This window comes from Dasypus novemcinctus, chromosome 6 (assembly GCF_030445035.2).
Source record: "Dasypus novemcinctus isolate mDasNov1 chromosome 6, mDasNov1.1.hap2, whole genome shotgun sequence".
Lineage (NCBI taxonomy): Eukaryota > Metazoa > Chordata > Mammalia > Cingulata > Dasypodidae > Dasypus > Dasypus novemcinctus.
Genome location: NC_080678.1, coordinates 35,149,750 through 35,169,982, shown reverse-complemented (window position 1 = coordinate 35,169,982; position 20,233 = coordinate 35,149,750). Strand labels below are relative to the sequence as shown.

General features: G+C 39.5%; 1 long non-coding RNA gene across 1 annotated transcript; it reads left to right on the top strand.

Annotated features, from left to right (window-relative positions):
* The first annotated feature begins 6,746 nt into the window (after positions 1 to 6,746).
* Positions 6,747 to 14,995, top strand: LOC101437402 (uncharacterized). Its single transcript, XR_009186095.1, has 3 exons — positions 6,747 to 6,946; positions 7,983 to 12,857; positions 13,726 to 14,995. It is a non-coding gene; the product is annotated as an uncharacterized lncRNA (long non-coding RNA).
* Positions 14,996 to 20,233: the final 5,238 nt, after the last annotated feature.

The window sequence follows — 20,233 nt, the reverse complement described above, 5'->3', positions numbered from 1 at the left end:
TGCCTGGAATTCAGGAATGAACATCCCAAGTGAGAGCATCTAGAGAGTGAATGTTCTAAGAAAGGTAGGCAGAAGCTTGAGCAAGGAGGGGGAAGTAACCATTTTGAAATATGCCTAGAGATTTTCCATTCAAAGCTCTCTAAGGGAAACTGCTTTGTCAGAGCCTTATCTGACCTGGGAGAAGTTCAGTTAGACAACTCCAGCCTCCTTTACCCTTCCTGACTCACATAAAAGAGAATAGACTAAGAAACACTTCAAAATGTTTAGTGGGCACAGGGACTCAGGCCCACAAAAAAACTTAGGTTTAATCATAAGATAAAATAACACCTCCATCCCCAATACCTTCCCACATCAATAAGAACCCAGTAAAATAACGGTGGATTAAACCAAGAGAGCTTCAACATGCAAACTCCATTTAAGAAGGAGTTCTTAGGAAAACCCAAAGACAACAGAAAGAGAGGGGAAAAAACCACAAACAAGGACTTGGAAACCTCTGGTACCCATAGCTACAGCAAACAGCTGAGCTTCTAGCCAACTTGACATAAAAGTTCACACTAGAAGTTTAATTACCTCAGTTCCTATTACTCAATACATCATGTTCTCTTTCAACAAAAAATTACCAAAACATGGTAAAAGGCAAGAATAAACATTATCTGAAAAGGGGGTCAGATGTAGTTCACGTGGTTGAGTGCCTGCTTCCCATATGTGAGGTCCTGGTTTCGATCTCTGGTACCTCCTAAAAGTAAAACTAACAAACAAATGGAAAAAAACAAAAACAAAAACAAACTCTCATTGGGGAGCAGATGTAGCTCAGTGGTTATGTGCCAGCTTTGCATGTATGAGGTCCTGGCTTCAAGTCCCAGTACCTCCTAAAATATATATATATGTATGTGTGTGTGTGTATATGTATGTATGTATGTATGTATGTATGTATGTATATATATTCAGAAGAGACAAAGCAAGTATCAGAATCAGATATGACATAGATTTTGGAATTACCCAGGAATCTAAAATAATGGAAATTATTTTAAAGGAGAAAAGAATCAATGAGATTGAAGATGTGCCAATAGAAACTTCTCAAAGTGAAATGCAAAGAGAAAAAAAGAGTGAAAAAAAAAGAGCAGAATATCCAAGAACTGAGGGACAATTACAAAAGTGGAGTGACATTAGTTTAATGGGAATACCAGAAGAAAAAGAAAAAGAGAAAAGAGTAAAACAAATATTTGAAGTAATAATGGCTGAGGATTTTCCAAAGTTAATGACAGACACAAAACCCACAGATTCAGGAAGCTCATAAGACCTTAAGCAGGATAAATTCCAAAAAATCTACACCTAGGTGTATCATATTCAGCTGCAGAAAAATAAAGACAGAGAAAATCTTGGAAGACGTGAGAGAAAAAGCACATTACCTCTAGAGGAACAAGGACCTCTATTCAAAAACCACACAAACAAGAAGAGAGTGGAGTGAAATATTTAAAGTGTTGAAAGTAAAAAAGCACCAATCTAGAAATCTGTATCCAGAAAAATTATCCTTCAAAAGTAAAGGAGAGGCGGCGGACTTGGCCCAGTGGTTAGGGCATCCGTGTACCACATGGGAGGTCTGTGGTTCAAACCCCGGGCCTCCTTGACCCGTGTGGAGCTGGCTCATGCACAGCGCTGATGTGCGCAAGGAGTGCCCTGCCACGCAGGGGTGTCTGACTGCGTAGGGGAGCCCCAGTGCAAGGAGTGCATCCCATAAGGAGAGATGCCCAGCACGAAAGAAAGTGCAGCCTGCCCAGGAATGGTGACGCACACACGGAGAGCTGACACAACAAGATGACGCAACAAAAAGAAACACAGATTCCTGTACCGCTGACAACAACAGAAGCAGACAAAAGAAGATGCAGCAAACAGACACAGAGACACATGGGGTGTGGGGTGGGGGCGGAAAGGGGAGAGAAATAAATAAATAAATCTTTTTTAAAAAAAGTAAAGGAAAAATAAAAACTTTCTCAGACAAACAAAAACTGAAAGAATTGTCTTGCAAGAAATGTTAAAAGAAGTTCTTCAGAGAGAAGGATCATGCTATAGGTCAGAAACTCAGATCTACCTAAAGAAAGGAAAACTGTCAGAGAAGAAATAACAAGGGTAAGATTAACTCTTTTTTTTTTTGTAATTGATCTAATAGATAACTGTTCAAACTTACCTGTTCAAAGTGATAATAGCAACAATACATTGGGTGATTATGGCATATGGGTAAGTAAAATAAATGACAACTAAGTTATAAAGGATGAGAGGGAGGAATTGGGGATACTCTGTTATGAGGTACCTGCACTAACTCATATAGTATTAGTTGAAAGTGGTCGTAGATTATTTGTAAATGCATTTTTGCAACCACTAAATTTTTGTTTAAAGAAATAGAATTGATATGCTAAAAGAGAAGAGAAAATGGAATTGTATAAAGTATTCAATTAAAACCAGAGAAGAGAAGCCTGCTTCGCATCTACAAGGTCCCTGGTTTGATCCCTAATACCTCCTGAAAACAAAATAAACAAACAAATGAAAAACCAAATCTCACTGGAGAGTGGATATAGCTCAGTGGTTGAGCTTCTCATGTACGAGGTCCTGGGTTCAATCCCTGGTACCTCCTTAAAAAACAAACAAACAAACAACAACAACAGAGAGACCAAAAAAAAAGTTAGGAATATATAAATTGAAACAAAGAACAAGAACAACAAATAGAAAACTGTTACAAACATGGAAGATATTAATCCAACTATATCAATAAATGTGGGTGGTCTAAATACACCAGTTAAAAGACAGAGATTGTTAGAGTAGATAAAAGCAAACAAAATACAAGACCAACTATGTGTTGTTTGCAAGAAACCCACTTTAAATATAAGGTCACAGATAGACAAAAAGTAAAGGGATCAAGAAATATATATTCTTCTAATGCTAATTTTTTTAAAAGCTGGAGTAGTTATATTACTTTTAGACAGAGTAGACTTCAGAGCAAGGGAAGTTAGAGATAAGAGGAATATAACATGATGAAAAAGGGGTCAGTTCTCCAGTAAGGTGACAATGAGTATGCACTTAGCAACAGGGATCAAATTACATAAGGCAAAAACTGATAGAACTGCAAAGAGAAATAGACAAATGCACTATTATAGTTGGAGACTTTAACACTGTCCTATCCATAATTGACAGATCCAGCAGTCAGAAAATCAGTGAAGTTATAGTTGAACTGAACAGCAACATCAATCACCTGGATCTAATTGACATTTATAGAATGCTCCATCCCAAAACAGCAGAATATATATTCTTCTCAAGCTCACATGGAACATTCACCAAGATAGACTACAACCTGGGCCACAAAACACATCTTAACAAATTTAAAAGAATAGAACTCATACAAAATATGCTATCAGACAATAATGGAATTAAGCTAGAAACAACAGAAAGAAAGCTGGAAAATCTCAAAATATTTGGAGATTTAATAGCACACTTCTAAATAATGCATGGGTCTAGGAGGTAGCCTCAAGAGATATAAAAAATAATTTGAACTAAATGAAAATGAAAATAAAACCTATCAAAATTTGTGGGATGTGGTTAACGTAGTTCTTAGAAAGGACTTACTAGCATTAAATGCTTATAATAGGAGTTACCAAATTAATAACCTTAGTTTCCATCTTAAGAAAGTATAAAAAATAGAGCAGGGAAGTAGACTTGGCCCAGTGGTTAGGGCATCCATCTACCACATGGGAGGTCCATGGTTCAAACCCCGGGCCTTCTTGACCCATGTGGAGCTGGCCCATACACAGCGCTGATGCGCACAAGGAGTTGCCCTGCCATGCAGGGGTGTCCCCGCATAGGGGAGCCCCACGCACAAGGAGTGTGCCCCATAAGGAGAGCCGCCCAGCACTAAAGAAAGTGCATCCTGCCCAGGAATGGCACAACAGACATGGAGAGCTGGCACAAGATGATGCAACAAAAAGAAACACAGATTCCTGGTGCCACTGATAAGGATAGAAGCAGTCACAGAAGAACATACAGCAAATGGACACAGAGAGCGGACAACTGGGGGGGGGTGGAGGGGAGAGAAATAAATAGATAAATATTTTTAAAAAACAAAACTGTTAGAGCCAGATGTATGGTGGTATGGTAGGAAACGACAAGAAAGAACAGCTGAGAAAGACATTTTAGAGATGGAATCAACAGGGCTTAGAAATGAGATGTGGGGAAGCAGATGTGGTTCAAGCAATTGGGCCCCCATCTACCATATAGGAGGTCCAGGGTTCGATACCCAGGGCCTCCTGGTGAAGGCAAGTTGTTCCTCACAGCAAGCTGGCCCATGCAGAGGGTCAGCCCATGTGGGGTGCCAGCCCATGTGGGGTACCGGCCCGCGCAGGAGTTCCATCCTGCACAGGAGTGCCAGCCAACGTGAAGAGTTGATGCAGCAAGATGACGCAACAAAAAGAAACACAGAGGAGAGACAATAAGAGACTTAGCAAAAACCCAGGGAGCTGAGGTGGCACAAGAGAATGATCGCCTCTTTTCCACTCTGGAAGTTCCCAGGATCGGTTCCCAGAGCTGCCTAATGAGAATACAAGCAAACACAGAAGAACACACAGTGAATGGACACAGAAAGCAGACAATGGAGGGAGGGAGGAGAAGTAAATAAATAAATCTTAAAAAAAAAAAAAAAAGGAATGAGAGGTGTAGGGTAAAGTGCAGGGAGATAAATGAAGATGCCCCTGAGATTTGGATTTGGGAGCAGTAGGAAATTCAAAATACACAACTGGATTTTTACAGAGGAAGAAGGAAAAAAGTATGGTGTGGAGCATACTGCATTCCTTTACCCCTTCATTTCTCAGGCAGAGCAGGTTAACAGGTGGAGTACCTTCTGAGGCTAGTAGAAACAAAAAACCCAGATTGAGCTGCTTTGAAGTTGCTGTTCCTCTAGTAGAGAAAATCACATGTAGAGCTAAGAACAAGTTGGAGAGAGATGTGTAAAAAAAAAAAAAAAAAAGAGACCCAGGAAAGGGCTTTATGAGATCACGAGCCATTTTTTGACTGTTTTTAACAAAACCAGATGAAGAGATCTCTGTCCTTGGAAATACTTTCCACCTTCCAATGATTCCACCTGTCCAGTTCTACCATCCCTACCCCCTGCTGACCAAGGATGAGGTTTTAATTCCTTTAGGACAAACTGACAAACATTTCACCAAAACCACAGAACTCTTGTGCCTTTAGATTGCCAGCTGCTTAATCCCTGGTAAGGCCCCTGTAAACAATTCAGGTGAGACACAAGAGATCAGCCTTACAGCAAGTCCAGTCTATGACCCAAAGTACCTTCCTGCTCTCGGCTTCTTTTCCTAGGAATCCTTTTCAGTAATGGAGAGAAGCAAATGTGACGATTCTCCCTTATGCCCCTGAGGATAAGGAAGAGAAGCATTAAGGAAGGAGTCAAGATGGAAGCCCGATGCCTGGTGGAGAGCTCAGAAAAACAGAGGGTGAATTTCACTGACCATCCCTTTGGGGACGAGGGGACTTCCCACACACCACCCACAGTCCAAGCTTCTTTGGGAGTCACTCCATAGCCCAGGACCTGCTCTATTAAACAGAGAGTTAGCTCGGAGGAAAGGGGTGAAAGAAAACCACCTCCAAAGCTATTAGTTAAGAGACCAGAATTGTTTTATCTGGGTTCATTTCCCAACTTCAGCACTTAAATAGGTGTGTACATTTGGACAAGTTACTTAACTTCTTTAACACGTATTTTCCTTGTCTGAAAAAACAGGGCTAAAAATCAAACCCCAGAATAAAGATTAAAAATATAGTACATAAAACATTTACATAGTACCCAGGATGTAGTACATGCTCCATAGTGTTATTTGTTGCTATTATTAGTATTATGGTATTTCTGTAATGCTATAGCATATATTATTAGTATAGTATTATACTATATAGCATATAGTATTAGTATTATTACAAGATGCTCACTTCCTAATTTGGAGACATTTAGAGGGAAATAAACTATGTGTAATAATTTGAGCAGGAGAGAAGCCCAGTTCTTGAAATCCTAAATCAGGATGATTAAAATTCTAGTTGTTCTTTTTCTCCTATCACCTCAGCTCTTTGACCCCACCTTCATCTTTTCCTGTGCTCCCTGCAATGTAATCTGCTCCATCCTTTTCAATGAGCATTTCCATTACAAGAATGAGACATTCCTCTCCCTGATGAGTTTGTTAAATTAAAATTTTAAGCAAATAAGCTCTCCGTGGAACCAGTTAAGTCCAAGGCTGTATCTGCATCCATGTTTGATCTTATTGATCCAATTACTGCTAGTCTTTAGGGTAAAAGACTATGAGCTCCCGTGACCCACTCTATGAGCAAAGTGTCACCTTCCCTCCATGCATGTTGAATGAATGAGTGTAATGTCTCTTAACCCATCATCTATGGAAGGTTAACCTCTGCTTCCCCCCTGCAGGTTTATACACACAGAAAAAGACAGAATATTCCCAGTGGTCTATGTTTGTTTTAAGGTCCCTGAACACATTTTCCTCCTCTATGACTCTGGGCTTGGCTAAAGGTAGGATGAACAACGAGACAGGAAGGGACTGCTGTCCTGGAGGTGATTGGCATGCTCCCTTCTCTTCTGCTTGGAAGCTGGAGGAAAGGATGCTTCCAACACAGAGCATTAGATGCTCCCTTCCAAAACTCTGGTGTCTTCACAAACTGCCTTTTTGCTGTTTTTTGTTATTTTTCAGTTGGTTCTACAATCTCTGGCTGACACTTACAAAGCATCTTCCTAGGAAGCACAAAGCATTCTCTAAAAGCCTGAATGATGTTAAATACTTTATTCTGGAAAAAGTGAAGGACCAGCAAAGTTTGCAGGATCATAATAATCCTTGGGACTACTTTGACTGTTTACTAAGCAAGATGGAGCCTGTTTGAATAACCACACCATGTAGGCATTTCTTGATATTTAATATTTTACAGCAATGTCATTAATAATAGAAATTTTAATTGTCATTAATAATAGAAATTTTAAAGTAGTATAAAGAACTCTTTCCCCTTCATTTTTCTATTACTTCTTATGCTTTAGCATTTAAATGTTTTCAGTATATGTTTAAGATGAAATGCATGATATATAAAGCATGTTTCTGAACACATATTTATCTTGAGGTGGATAAGACACACACAGGTTTTCTCTACTGATCATTTACACAGACATGGCCATTTTTACCATGATGACTTCATAGACAGCATGTCATAGACCAATACATAATAAAAAATTGGTTGTGTTTTCCCATAGGAACAATTTTATTTGAAATTGGTGATGGATCAAGAATTTTAAAGCAAATATATTATACATTTATCAGAGGTGATATTAAAGATACTGAATACCCTATATAGTATAGCCACTAATCCTCAGAATGTCAATGAACATAAAATACCAGCATGATCATCCATGAGCACATCAGTCAAAAAACAGCCAAGCTTGTGACCAGCAATAGATTGTAAAAAATATTTTTAAAGGTATAAACATGCACAATAGCTGAATGTGGGAAACAAAGGCATGTTGTTTCCATGGTAGCAAGTTACTTTCTGACTGCTGGGTCATGCTGTCCCTGGAGATGTTGTGTGAAACACAACATTCCAGCAGTACCCAGACTTGATATCTCAAGTAACCTGGGCAACAAGATTTATGAGTATACTTGTTTCAATAACATAATAGAACATCTTAGGCTTTAGTTACTCTCTTATCCACTGTGCACTGTGTTTTCATTAATGAAGTTATGGGAATAGTTAGCTAGAATAGTTGCTGGTTCTCACGGTTGCTTGGGGTATATAAAGAAGCCCTTGATATTAATAAACTTGTCTGATGAGCTTGAGAAATCAATGCTCTCAGAACCCCTGATCCCAATCTCTCTTTGTCTTTCATTCCCAATAACCTTCGGGTCCGTCACTCCGACATTTGGCGCCCACCGTGGGGCCCGAAGTAGTGACTGCAGCAGAGATTCTTCCACAACAGTATTGGGAACGCGGAACTGAAAACCTTCCAGAAAGGTTGAGGCGTCCATCAAAAGGTGACTCGAGTCTGACCACACAGTGGTAAGAATTTTAATTAATCCTGTTTTCCGCTAGCATCAGGGTATGGGTAATCAACCAGGACGGATGGAAGAATATTCACATGTACTAAAATCTCTTTTAAATACTGTCGGAGTTTCAGTAAAAAAGGCTGATTTACTTGAGCTTTTTGCCTTAGTTCAGAAACATTGTTACTGGTTTCAGCCTCAGGGGCGTAATGTTTTAAATTTGAAACAGTGGAAATGTGTAATGAAAGCTTTAGGAAGAGTATATCAAAGAGGGGAGTCCATTCCTTTATCTGTGTGGGCTTTGTGCCAGCAAATTGCTGCCTCCTTAGATCCTTTACAGTCTGAAGAAGGAGAGAAAGATGAAAATACTATATTTTCTAAGCCCATAAGTAAATTTAAAATGAAAGGAAGTAAATTGGAACAAAAACAGGAGGTTGAGGTGAATGGGGAACCATCATGTTTTTTCCCCTCATCCTGATATTAACCCTTTTATCAATAAAAGCTCAGTGAAGTGTCTTAATGAAATATCTTCTGTGTATCCAGTACAATCCTCTGCACCTACTGAATTGCTTTCTGTTACTAAGACTAAATTAGAAATGTTTTCAGATGTTGCCGATGCTTTGCCTTATGTTAAACAATTATTATCTGCTTTCCCCTTAACATTACATGCGATACCACCAGACACAAATAATTTGCAAGGGGGTGTTGAGTTTCATCCTGAACCAATACCTTTTAAACTATTGAAAGATTTAAAATGGGCAAAAATACTAAACAAAGTCCTTGTTAGTGAAATCAGGCTTGTAAGAAAACTCTCTGTTAAAGTGTTAACTAAGATAAGGAAACTGTTCTGGCAGCAACTCAGCAAACCCCCTGCTGTCTACATGACAATGTAGCTGTGGGCTAGTGGGGGTTAATAGAGTTAAGCCACTGAAAAAAGAGAAAAACATGGCAACATTGGTGCTCTGTTTTATTTCCATGCTAATTCTAATTGGGCTTATTTAACCAAGATAATAAAATTAGTACAAAATTTTTATCAAGGTTTAAAAAGGAATTTTCAGTTTTAGATCAGTAGTTTACTCTTGAACTTCAAGTCTCAGTATAGTCTTACAGAATAATAATCCAAAAATTTGTGTTAATGGTCTAAACTGCTAAATTAGAGTTTAACTACATTTATGCTGCTCAAGTTATCTTAACTGATTGCTGATAACTAATAAAAATGTTTCCGAGTACAAGCTTGCATGTTACAGGCAACATGGATTCCAGAAGAAATCTTAATAAGAACTTAAAAGCAGGTATACCAAGAAAGTAAGAATTATGAGTTAATTGTAAACTGTATGTTTCTGTTACTGTGTTGTGATTGTTCTGTGTTTGTCTGTTCGTTCAATGTCAGTGTATATTTTGATACCTCCAGATGGTAATATAAATTAATAAAAATTTATAGAAGAGCTCTATTCAAATGGCCAAAAATTAAATAAGCGCTTATATTAATACATAAGTCTAAATGTTAATAAGATCTCTACAATGATAAAAATTGTGAGTCTTGATTAACAAAATTACTATAAGTCTTTTTATAAAAAGTTGTTCTTGCCTAGATTGAAATGAATAACTTAATTTTTCTTCACAGGATAATATGAAGGATGTAAAACTTAAATGAATATTAAAAAGGTTAAAAGTTTGTGAGAATGCTAACTGAAATTTAATACATTTTTGCAAAAAGGTATGTTTTGTCCTAAAGTAGGATGGCTAATTTTCATAAACTCTTGGAACTTAAATGCATGTGGCAAGTTGTAGAAAGTATTGTGGTAACTTTAAGTAAAGAAATGTGTTCTGTAAAAGTAAAATTTGTCTTAAAATAATATAATTATAGTCTATATGGTTATAAATAATTATAAAAAGTCTTATGAAGCATTGTTTAAATTAAAGTGTTTAAATGGCTAATTCCAAAAAGTCATTATTAAACAAACCTGAATTAATAATAATAATAATAAAAGGTAATTTATAATGGGAAAATTCATCGGCAGCCAGCCTCCCCCGACAACTTGCTTCTAGGGGACTGTTTCTAATATTGCATGCTGCTGAGTCTTTAAAGTGAAGAAAAGTTTATTATTTTAACAAGCTTCTTTAGTGTTGATGGTATTATATGTTGTAAGAAGTTTGCCTGGTAAGTTAGTATGTAAGATATATAGAATGTGTTTTTATTATTAAAGAAACAGGAAATGATTTTGTCCTAAGATAAAATAATTGGTTATTAAGAAAGAATAAAATATGGAACAAAACCTAGGTGAATACTGAAAGTGTAGAAGGTTCATGGAAAAGAAATTTTTATGATTAAAGTTAAATAAAATTTAATGGATCTATCTATAAAAATTTAAAAGGTTTAGTATCAAATAGTATACTAATGCAAACTTAAAATTTTGTTCTTTCTCAAAACCTCTCAAGTCATTAATCTGTTTTGGTAGAAGCTTTTATCCTGAATAATCTTTTTTTTTTTTTTTTAAAGATTTATTTATTTATTTAATTTCCCCCCCCTCCCCTGGTTGTCTGTTCTTGGTGTCTTTTTGCTGCGTCTTGTTTCTTTGTCCGCTTCTATTGTTGTCAGCGGCACGGGAAGTGTGGGCGGCGCCATTCCTGGGCAGGCTGCACTTTCTTTTCACGCTGGGCAGCTTTCCTCACGGGCGCACTCCTTGCGCGTGGGGCTCCCCCACGCGGGGGACACCCTTGCGTGGCACGGCACTCCTTGCGCGCATCAGCGCTGCACATGGCCAGCTCCACACGGGTGAAGGAGGCCCGGGGTTTGAACCGCGGTAGACGGACGCCCTAACCACTGGGCCAAAGTCCGTTTCCCTGAATAATCTATATATAAAGAAAGTCTGTTTTATCAAAATAAATTCTTGGCCTTTAACCTCATAATTTCCTCGGTGTTCCAAGAAGGAAAAGTTTTATCTCTATTAAAAGAACATAACATTCAAACCTGTTTCCTCAAAATTAAACCCTGAAAAGTAGCCTTTTATTCCAAACTAATTATAAGAGATTTGTTCTTTTACCTTGAAAGAAAAATTAAAGTAATAATTAAGTTCATTTAATATGTTATAAGTTGAATAAAAGGTGTTTTAAAGTGTTATAAAATTAACAAATTTTTCCTTTCCTTTAACCCTCTGTTAATTAAAGTTGTATGAGTAAAAGTTTTATATAAATGATTAAAAATGTATAAAGTTACCAATATTTCAGCATAATATTAAAAAGAAAAGTACAATGTGGTTAATTATGGTTTTAATAATTATAAAAAAGTGTGTGTCACAGAAACAACCTCTTATCATAGATTAAAGTAACAACACTGTAGTATGCAGCTATCCCAGACACTGCTAGTTTATTGCAAGAAGTTAATGTCCAGCTGTGTTGCTATCACTTTGTTTTAAAACTTGCTAAAACTTTCTTTAGTGTCTTCTTAAACAAATCAAGCCAGCTGCATTCCTCTATCTGTAAAAAACCCAACAGTAAACTTTTGCAGTGCTTTTCAGGGCTATGTGCATAGCCCAACCATTGTACAGTATTTACTGATAGTAATAGTAATAAAAAAGTAGCATACGTTACTTCTCAAAAAGAACAGGTTTGACAAACTCCTTATTCGTCTGCTCAACGCACAGAGCTTTCAGCCATCATTAAGGTTTTACAAACATTTCAAGAGCCCTTAAATATTGTCTCTGATTCTGAATATGTGTGTTTAACTGTAGCTCATATTGAAACAGCTCATATTTTTATTACTAATGAATTATCTCAACTTTTTGCCGGCCTTCAAGCTCTCATTTGGCAAAGAAGTCAGCCCATATGTATATTACTCATAGTCGATCTCATTCTTCCCTTCCTGGTCCTTTGGCTACACAAAATGCAAGGGCTGATTTATTAGTAGGATGTTTGCAGGATGCCAATAAATATCATACATTAACTCATATTAATATCAAGGGACTTAAACATAAAGTTCCTCAATTAACAAAACATCAAGCTCAAGAAATTAGTTGTACCTGTCCCACCTGTGGACCCTTAACTACAGTGTCTTTTCAGGCTGGGACTAATCCCAGAGGCCTGGCTCCTAATCAGCTGTGGCAGATGGATGTTACTCACATACCATCATTTGGTAAACTACAATATGTCCATGTTTGCATTAATACTTGCTCTCATTTTTTGTGGGCTACTGCACAAAGTGGTGAACGTTTTCATCATGTTCGCTCACAACTCTAGTCTGCTTTTACTGTAATGGGATGCCCTCTGAAAATTAAAACTGATAACGGACCTTCTTACATTAGTAAATCCTTTGAATCTTTCTGTTTAAAATATGGTATTGAACATGTTACCAGCATTCCTTATAATCCTACAGGTCAAGCCATAGTTGAACACAGCCATCATACTCTAAAAACTATGCTTTTAAAACAAAAAGGGGGAGATGATGGTATTATAACACCAAAAGATCAATTGGCAAAGGCTCTATTTAAATTTTCTTAATGTTTATAATTCATTGACACCTGCGGTATGTCACTTTGGAAAATGTCAGACATCTACAGTGGACGCAGGAAATGAAGATCAACCAATATTCTGGAAAGATATTTTAAGCAATGAATGGAAAAAAGGCAGGACTAAAGTAAGGGGGTGAGGCTATGCTCTTATCATTTCAGAAAATGGAGAACAAATTTGGCTACCTGCAAAGAGGATTAAACCCTGGAATGAAGAGATGGGGTCTCCTGCAACTTCTGATGATGGTGATCATAAGTAATGAAGAAGCTGCTGGTAATTACACTTATTGGGCCTATATACCTAACCCCCCATTACTTAAAGTGTTAACCTGGAAAGATCCATTCTTTCATATATATCTGAATAAAACCCATATATTCCCTGGACCAATTGATGATTGATTGCCAATTAAACCCTATGAGGAAGGACAAAGAATCTATAATCTGGTATTACCATTTGATTATCGACCTTTATGCATTGGTAACCATCCTTCCTGTATGTATGTTAAAAATCGGGCCATAACTATCTTCAAAAATAATAATACTCAGTTTATTGTGACTTTATTTCACTCTTCCAAATTATTCATGACCAAAAATCCTTCTTATGATTGTCCGCAAAAAGAAAGTAGGGATAAAGAAGGATGGCAAGAGTGCTATATGGGAAGAGGATCTGTCGTTTTTAATGATTCCTATGGAATAGTGTGGGAGAGTGCCCCAATGGGGAGTCCCTCTCCATATAATGACAGACTTATTTGGTATGGTCTAAATAGTAAAGGACAGCAAATTAGTAATATGCAATATCCATTTCATGAATCCTTAAACCATGATGAAAAAATTAATCTTTACTAAAAATAATAGTGATTGGAAATATATAGGAAAATGGATACCTACTCCATGGTGTGATGTTACATCTATACATATTCAAAAGAACTTATGGAAAGTTTTTCTAGAAATAGCTCCTACTATAGAATGGATTGGGAATAATAGTAATATCTGCATATCTGCATTTAAATCAAATTCATCATCTTCAGGCATGTGTAAAAGATGCTTATGTGTTTGTGGTTGGAAAATTAACTATAACTGAGAATGCTCTATTTTATAAAAGTGGGGCCTTGCATACTTATTTATCTGAGAACATTTTACAGAATGGAGACTTCATCACAATGGCTCGAAGGCAGCGGGGAGTGTGGATTCCAGTGCGACTGAACCGAATTTGGCAATCGTCACCTGAGAGTCAACTGCTGTTCCATATGGCTCGAGAAATCCTGAAGCGCTTGAAGCGATTTGTGGGACTATAATAGTTGGCATCTTAGGACTGATTGGTGTCATTGCAGCTGCCACTATAGCTATCATGGCCTTGCATGAGATGGTGCAGACTCAACAATACATGCATGAATGGCATAAGAATGCTAGTGACTTATGGCATAGTCAAGAACATATTGATGGAGAATTAAACAGTAGAGTTAATAATTTAGAATCAGCTGTTTTGCATATTGGAGATCAATTGTATAATTTAAACTTAAGGGGATTGAAATGTGATTGGAATGAAAGTAACTTTTGTATTACTCCACTTGCTTATAATAATTCTGTATTTGATTAGGAAAAGATTAAAAATCATTTAATAGGTCATAAAGGTAATATGTCATTAGAAATAGAAGAATTACAGAAAAAGATATTAGAAATGTCTCATAATCAGATTTATGTAGCTGAAGATAAGGATATCTTTAATGATTTAATTTCTCATATTAATAAGTTTAACAGTAGATTGGTGGAAGTCTCAGCATTTTTTATCAGCATTAGGAATAGGACTTTGTGTATTAATCTTGTTGCTTATTGTGGTTGCTTGTCTGGGATGAGAAATATGCCAAAGACTGCACCATGTCGACGCGATGGGACAAGCTAATAATTTGGTACTTGCTAAAACCCTGATATAATTCCCCATGGTCAGAGCGCTTGGCTGGTAGTCAATGACGGGTAAGACTCTCAGAGGAGGGCAACCTAAGGCAGGCACAGTCACCCTGACTAAAACAAAAAGGGGGAAATGTGGGAAACAAAGGCATGTTGTTTCCATGGTAGCAAGTTACTTTCTGACCGCTGGGTCATGCTGTCCCTGGAGATGTACGTGCAGGTGGCTCTCTGTGAAACACGACATTCCAGCAGTACCCAGACTTGATATCTCAAGTAACCTGGGCAACAAGATTTATGAGTATACTTGTTTCAATAACATAATAGAACATCTTAGGCTTTAGTTACTCTCTTATCCACTGTGCACTGTGTTTTCATTAATGAAGTTATGGGAATAGTTAGCTAGAATAGTTGCTGGTTCTCACGGTTGCTTGGGGTATATAAAGAAGCCCTTGATATTAATAAACTTGTCTGATGAGCTTGAGAAATCAATGCTCTCAGAACCCCTGATCCCAATCTCTCTTTGTCTTTCATTCCCGATACCCTTCGGGTCCATCACTCCGACAGCTGAAGCTCTGAAAAATTATGCTTTGAGCCCTAAGATTATTTAGGCCTCAATAATGTTGAGCCCTAACATTATTTACACAAAGGTCCATAAAATATATAAAAATGAAAGAAAATTTCACTCAATTGTATCATAAATATGCAAATTATAGCAAACAATTAATAATGACTTGTTCAGTCTTAAGCTCTAGGAGGTCTCTGGATAGGTGATTTGGATAGCCTGCGTTCCTCAGAAAGCATGTGGAAGGAATGAGTGTTGATGCCTCTTTTATCCCTCATAAATTACCCTGGAATCACTAGAAGCATTTAAACTCATTACATTTACCAAGGAGATGCCTCAAAGTACCCTATTCATTCCAATGGGCAGTTCCTTGTTGGTGCTCAGAGGACTGGATGTTTCTCTGGGTGGGAAGGAGGGGAGAACGTGAGAGAGAGAGAGAGAGAGAATTTGTTGTATTCAACAAATTCTAAAGTGTCAGTTACTGTGTCAGGATCTGGGGCTTCATGAACACAGACTTTTCTTTGTAAAGTCATTTCAAAATGGGGGGGAATGGGGAGGGTAGGTTCTGGTACATGGGAAGCAGATGCTCAGCCACTGAGGTATACCTGTTCCCTGTCACTATTTTTAAGCCCTGTATTGCGGTCACTCCTCGGGCTGAAGTGTGGTTTGCTGGCCTGGCCAGGGAGCGGCCGCGGTAGGCCTAATTCCGCTGCCCCCATAATAGGGTGGTTGGTCGGGCCCACCGCCACCCCTGAAGGAAGCTCGGCATGGGCGCAGAGTGCCCTCGGGTCTCCCCTTCTAGGCAGCCATGCTTCCGCGGCCGCCCCTCCTCCCGGATGGCGCCACACAATGCCTTGTGGGGCGGCACCCTTCTTCTTCTTCCTCCCTGCGCAGGCGCAGGGCGGAAAAATCCAGTCTGCCCTTTTCCCCTCCCCCAACAGCAGCAACAGCCAGGCGTGGGCGGAGAAATCCAGTCTGCCCTTTTCCCCTCCCCCAACAGCAGCAACAGCCAGGCGTGGGCGGAGAAATCCAGTCTACCCTTTTCCCCTCCCCCGACAGCAGCAACAGCCAGGCGTGGGCGGGAAACTCCAATCTGCCCTCCACCCCAGCAACAGCAGCCACCAATCCCTAAACCCTGCCCCTTCCCCCAGCAACAGCGACAGCCAATCCCTAACCACCACCCCTCCCCCGTCCAGTACCGCCCACTGACCTTTCGCCGGCAACCAATCAGAACAGGGCGTGGCTTCGACCAATCAGCCTTCCCCAGCCCCTATAAAACTGTTGCCTCTCCCTCAGTAAAGTGGACTTGCGTGTTTACCTTGTCTCCGCGGTAGTTCTTCTGCCGTGCGCCCTCCAGTCCTGAGAGCCCCCGACAAGGGCCTGGCCTCCCTTGTCCCCAGTTCGTCGCCTGCTTCTCCGGGCGACCCCTTCGTCGCCGGCTTCGCCGGGCGACCCCGTCAGCCAAACCGCGCAACCCCTTGTGAGACCGATCCCTCGTCTGCTGCCGGACCGACCCCTCGTCCCAAGTGGGACCGATCCTTCGTCCCAAGTGGGACCGACCCCTCGTCCAGAGCTGGACCGACCCCTCGTCCGCAGCCAGACCCCACCTCTACCGACCGAGCAAACCGTCGCACTGTATCAATTTATTTTCTATGCGCTTGGTAGATCCCAAGTAAAATGTATAAGTCAAAATGTTCATGTGCACAATGTACAGTTTTTGTTTTAAAAGGTGCCTTTAGTAATGGTGAATGTAATATGTAAGGGATGGGGTGGGAAATGTCTAAGTCTGTGTAAGAGAAGGAAACAGACCAGTCATGAAAAAAGCAATAAATACATTAATTAATATTTAAAAACAGACCAGTCATGGACCAATGAACCTATCTATCCTGTGCTCACATATCATATAGTCTTTTTCATTAAATGTAATAAATGTAGATACTATTCAATGAGTATTTATATATGTGAGGCAGTGTTCTAAGAGCTCCCCATCCATCTTTTAATCTTTGTAATAACATATGGGGTATGTTCTATTTTTTAATCCCAATTTCACAGATGATGGAAATTGAGTCAGGAGGTGAAGTAACTTGCCAAGGACACACATCTCTTCATTGGCTAACCCAGGATTTGAACCCAGAGAGTTCAGCTCATGATTCATTTTTTCATTCATTATACTACAGTGCATAAAATGATTCCTATTAATAGTGAAGGAGTGTGATTGCGGAGCTCAGATAAGCCATTGCCTTTGCTCTAAGTCTTGTAGCCATTAACTCTATCATTTACAGGAGAAACACAACCCAGATTCTGAATTTGATTTGGAGAGCTTGGCAATCTGTGGATCTAATTTGTTTGCAGCCAGAACGGAGACAAGTTACACCCTGATATTTGGGCTCCTACTCCTGATGAAACACCCAGAAGTGGAAGGTACAGCAAATATCCCATCCCCAAAGAAAAGATGAGATCAGGGCACTGGAAGAGTGTGGGGAGATACTGCAGTCAGTGCTTCACTTTCTCAGGATTGCCTTGTAGAGCATCATGTAGAGAGCCACTCATTGTAGTTTTGTTTTTGTAGATCAGAATTACATCAGATGATGCTAATAAGGAAGAGGAACCTTGAAGAACTCAAAGTCTTTCATTTTAGTTTAAAAACAGTGGAATTTCTGAATTACAAATCTTATATATGTGACACAGTGCCAAAGAAAGACACCTGATTGAATGAGGGACACATGGGTCCCCATGCTGGCTTCTGTCCCTGGACCTCTCAATACCTGACTGTGTGGCCTCAATGAAGCTATGTTATCTTGCAGGCCTCTGTTTTCCCATCTTGAATAAGGACCAGACTTCCCAAAGGGGATTTCTAGCTCCTGTATAATTTGAAATTCAAATATGAAATTTTGTTAGCTGGATTTTCTCAAACATATCCTTAGAGCACAGGGCTTAGGAAGCCAGTGTTTATATTGCTCAACAAATGGTACTTGCCATTCCTACAAAATGTGTGGAACTGTGAATGAATCTGGTGAAGGGTGTGCTTCTACTAGAGTGAGGATTAAACATTTTCCCTCTATAGTTGCTTTGCCAGGAAATGTGGGATAAATCATAATCCCTGCCACACAGGTGCTCTCCTCACTTGCATGAGAAAACAAACCTATTAAGGTAGGAGGCTGAGAATATATCTAACTCAGCTTTTGTTCCTTCAGCAAAGTCCTGGATATTGGCGTCAGGCAGTAAAATAGAAACCAGAATTTTCATTAGGAGCAGATCAATAAGCTCCTTGGTAACAACATGTCTTTGGCCTCTGGACCCTTGCTAGGTCACACATTACAAGCATTTCTAGGGCATTTCCAGGTCTCCAGGGAACACATCCCCGAGTAGCATTTATGGTTCACATCTTTGCAGCCAAAGTTCATGAGGAAATTGACTGTGTGATTGGACGCAGCCAAAGCTCCTACTGAAGGACAAGACAAAGTCGCCCTATACAGAGGCTGTGTTGCATGAGATACAAAGAACATCACCTCCTTCCTTTTTTCTTTTTTAAGATTTATTTATTTATTTATTTTTTTTTTGCCGCCCTTCCCCTCCTCCTGCCCTGCTGTTTTTGCTGTCTGTGTTGTCTTCTCTTCTCAATTTCTCTTCTCTAGGATTCACTGGGATTCAATCTTGGAGATCTTTGATGGGGAGAGAGGTTCCCTGTCAATTGTGCCATCTCAGTTACTGGTTTCTTCTGCACTTCACCTTGACTCTCCCCTTGTCTCTCATTTGTTGCATCATCATCTTGCAGTGTGACTCACTTGTGCGGGGCACTGGCTCACCATGTGGGTACTTGCAAGGGCTTCGTGCGGGCACTGGCTCACCGCATGGGCACTTGCGTGGGCACTGGCTCGCCGCGAGAGCAAGCTTTCTCTTCTTTTTCAGCAGGAGGCCCCTGGATTGAACCCAGGTCCTCCCACACGGTAGGGGAAAGCTCTATCACTTGAGCCACATCTGCTTCCTACCTCCTTCCTTTTAATAATTCCCATGCTGTAAAAAAAAAAAAAAAAAAAAAAAAAAAGATCGTTCTGCCAGCCTGGGTCAGAAGTTGAAAGATATAAACAGTCTTTCTGTGCTTGAACTTGAAAGAAAAATCAGTCATCTGTACATGATCTGTGTTAGAGCAAAATGTAATTTTTCCCCCTGACAATGTGTTTATGGTTGTTAAGTTATCTTGATTGCCAAGAGAAATCTGTTTTGTGTGGCAGGCTTTCTGACTTAAAATGTCAGCCGCTGCCCCCCGCTCTGTATCCAGCCATCCTTTCAACTAATTCACAAATTGACTTGACTCTCAGCTAGGTTAAAAAAATAATTTCCTGAAAATTAAAAGTCTGGCACAATAAAAAAAAAAAAATAATTCCCATGCTGTGACCTGGAACAAATTCAGACAATACATCATCCCCAAGGTCAGATGTTTCTGGAAAAGTTTTCTGGGAATAGAAGGGATGCCTCCGTACCTTGGTGGGACATGTGAGAAGGCTATCAGTCCTATTACAGGAAAAGAGGCAGCAGAGGGCCAGAGTCATGTGACCTGGGTTTGCAATCTCCCCCACCCACACCCCCATCTCCCTGCCAGGCAATGCAGCCTTGGGTCAAGTCCGTTACCTCGGTGGACCTGAACCTGCCTTCCTAGAATGGGGGAGGCTGGCCTGGGGCTTCCAAGGCCCCTTCCCACTCCCATAGTGAATGTATTAAGGGAGCAGTGATTTCCACTAATAAGAATTTCATGGAGACTGAAATCTGGTTTTTCATGATGGATGAAAAAAAGGGAGGAAGGAATAGAAAGTGTGCCTGCAGGTCTAGAATAATCCAACCAAGTCTTAACCTCCTTTAACCCTAATTCTCTCCTCTTAGGACTGCTGCAGCAGGACATGTGGGATATTGCTATCCCCGACAGTTAACATTTGGAGAACACTTAGCATTTATCAAAATGTTTGTGTGTACACTGCAGATATAGTCAGTCTTGTGTAGTGATTAAGGGCTCGGGCTTTACATTTAAACAGTCCCAGATCATAAATGGTGTCAAACCTGACCGAAATATGACCAAACTGAAATGGCACACCAATCTCACTCACAAATAGCAATGCAAAAGTCTATTAACACGCCACATTAAAAAATACCACACCATTAGCATGTGAATACTATTTCCGAAATACAAA